The sequence below is a fragment of the Helianthus annuus genome, chromosome 13 (genome assembly GCF_002127325.2).
Source record: "Helianthus annuus cultivar XRQ/B chromosome 13, HanXRQr2.0-SUNRISE, whole genome shotgun sequence".
NCBI lineage: Eukaryota > Viridiplantae > Streptophyta > Magnoliopsida > Asterales > Asteraceae > Helianthus > Helianthus annuus.
Window position 1 is genome coordinate 119573689 of NC_035445.2, and position 2938 is coordinate 119576626.

The 2938-nt window shown below is 32.1% G+C and overlaps 1 long non-coding RNA gene across 4 annotated transcripts; it reads right to left on the reverse strand.

Annotated features, from left to right (window-relative positions):
- Positions 1-603: 603 nt before the first annotated feature.
- LOC110899181 lies at positions 604-2337 on the reverse strand. Of its 4 annotated transcripts, none has more exons than XR_002569986.2 (3): positions 2068-2337; positions 1449-1910; positions 604-845 (listed from the first exon to the last, which is right to left on the reverse strand). It is a non-coding gene; the product is annotated as an uncharacterized LOC110899181 (long non-coding RNA). The 4 variants fall into 4 exon arrangements; XR_004875774.1 differs by having other exon boundaries at positions 934-1910; XR_004875773.1 differs by having other exon boundaries at positions 604-1514; positions 1678-1910; positions 2068-2336.
- Between the last annotated feature and the right edge of the window lie 601 nt (positions 2338-2938).

Consider the following 2938-nt stretch of genomic DNA (forward strand, 5'->3'; position numbering starts at 1 on the left):
AAGTCTTGTCGCAAATTTATTTGCTACGAAAATTATATTTGCGACGACTTTAGCTAGAAAAAAGGGCGTCGCTATTTTAGCCACGGATTTGCTATGGAATTTCACTTTGGATTTTTAGCTACCGATATTTTTAGCTATGAAATTTTGCTACTAATGTTTAGCTACGAACTAGTTTTTGCTACGAGTGTTGGCTACGGAAATTTGTTACGTTTTTGCTACCATTTTTGCAACCATTTTGCTACATGATTTAACTACGAACTTACTATGGTTTGGCTATGAAAATTTGCTACCTTTTGCATTATTTTCGCTACGAATGTTAGCTACAAAAACTTGCTACCAATGTTGCTACAGAATTTAGCTACAAATTTGCGATGGTTTTTGCTACCGGTTATGCTACATTGCTATGATTTTTATTCGGAATCTAGCTACAAATTTTGAAAGATTTTCGTTACAGATTTTGAGATTTTTGCTACACAATTTGGTACGAATTTTACCCAATTTTTTATTGTAAACATTATATTAGAAACTATATATATATACACACACAATTCACACAAAAGATAAACATCCAAACTAAATAGAAAAAGGAAATATCCAACTAAGTAAACAATAACAGAATAAAGATACAAATTAACCAAAAGGAATACATTCAATATTCAAAATAATGTGTTTACTAACATAAACCCATATCCAAACTTGGTAGAAACTTGGCATATATTATTTACAATTGAAATCTCTTATTCATTTAAGGATGTAACCTCAAGTTTCTTCAATTTTCTTCATCATATCATGTTTCTCTATTTTCTCTCGTTCCGGCCTACTCCGTCGTTTATTCCTCACTGGTACTGATAAATTAACACATCACTGTTAATAACACATCAATACCAAAGTTATCACTTTTTAAACAAATAGTAATCAAGCGATTGTAACCACCTCATAGATCTGCATACTAAAATATCTTGTTAATCGAATAATGTGACGACATGAAACATATTAAAATTCAGGCCTTTAACAAACGCATTGCTCCTCATTTGATTAAGTCAACCATGGAACCTAAACCCTAGCAATGTGGAGCCTATCTGAGATTATATCTTTTCTGAAATGTTAGATTATTGTACATTACTAAACCTAAACCCTAGCAATGTGATAACTAGGCTCCACTTACAGCCCTACCAGTACCACTTTTCTTGAATAATCCAGTACTCAACTCAAGGGTTGTAGTAAGTAGGGATGAGCAGGGTGCCCGTTCGGTACCGAACGAGTACCGGTACCGAAAAATGGGAAAAAGTGGTAATGGTACGAATATACAGGTTCGGTACCGGTACCAGTACCAGTACGGTACCGGTACTTACCGGTGTTTTACCTGTAAATACCGGTACCAAATGCTAATCCCTAGTAGTAAGTGATGAAATAATTACAAATGTTGAAGATTCATATGAACTATTCACCGTGAAGACAAGTGAGAAGAATACAAGGAGGAAAGATCTTAGGCACTTTAAATTCCCAAAAACAAGCTGCAACAAAATCAAAAAAATATAACATCATCACCAAAGTATTTCATTAAACATTAAACTAATTTGGTTCGTGCTTTCTTCATCAATAACTGCAGAACTTTGGTTTTCACTATTTTGATTATGAAATAAATCAAATATGGTTGTGGCCATTTGAAAAACTTACCCAATTTAGCCATTTTTGCAAATAGTTATAGAGTTGCCACATCTTGGTAAAATAAATAACAATGCTATTCTCATAGATAGACATAAAAAAATGTTAGATAATTTCACAAATCTTGCAGATAACGATGAAATTTACATGAAAATAAGTGAGAGATAATAAATAGAGAAAAGAAAATTTACGTTCCTTATAGTATTTGATTGCGTCTTCATCAACCGCTTCTCATCATGATTAACCTGAACATACAAAACTTACAATTACGCCAAAATCAAGAGAAATAAGCATGCTTTAACACACATAATATGGTGTTTAGTACACCACAAATCAACTTAAAACTCACCCAAGCAACTTGTTTTACGTCTACAATTGATTTTGGACAAAGAAATAGTTTACCTTCGATTTGACTAAACTCGAAACCCAAGTGATTAGGGCTGTAAGTCGACGGATAGTTTACCTTCATAAGAAGTCTCCTCCTGGTCTCGTTCTCTCGAGAGTTCCAACAACTAGCAACTGGTATCAGGCTAAAGAGGGAGGACAGGAAAAAAATAAAGAGGGATTTGGGGGTGGGAATAAAAGGGTCAATGAAAAATTGGAGGTATAAGTTGGGTTGGGGAATTGATGGTTTCAAACTAAATTAAATCTGGACTTCGAGGGAAACTAATAATTTGAGGGAGAACAATGGGAGGGAATAGAAAATTTTGGGTTGGAATTGGAGGGAACAGGTGATATAAATTTAAAAATTTAAACTCTGTTTAAGTTATTTAATAAATTAAACACGGCAAGGTATACATGTAAAATTTCATAAAATATAAGATTACGTTTTTAAAAAAATATTTAAAGTTATACATTATATTGTTCCGTTACAAAAATGACCTATCTATAAAAATAAATATAACAATTATATGTAAGTAAATTAATTCTAAAATAGGTTGTAATTGGCCATTAGACTATTTTGTTTGGTAATTAACTAATAAATTTTTATTTTAATAGACATGACGAGTAATATTTAACTAGTATCTAAACATATAAATATTGAAATGTCTTGTAGACTTGTACATCGTATTAATGGTTATGACTTGGAAGTTTGCCTTTGATAGTCATTCTTGACAATGAATGACTAACTTCAACAAAATTTATTAGGCTGAAGAGTGTGAAGGTTGGAACATGATTTGTTATATAGGAACATGAATGGAAGGCTAAACATATAAATATTGAAATGTCTTGTACTTGTACATCGTATTAATGGTTACGACTTGGAAATATC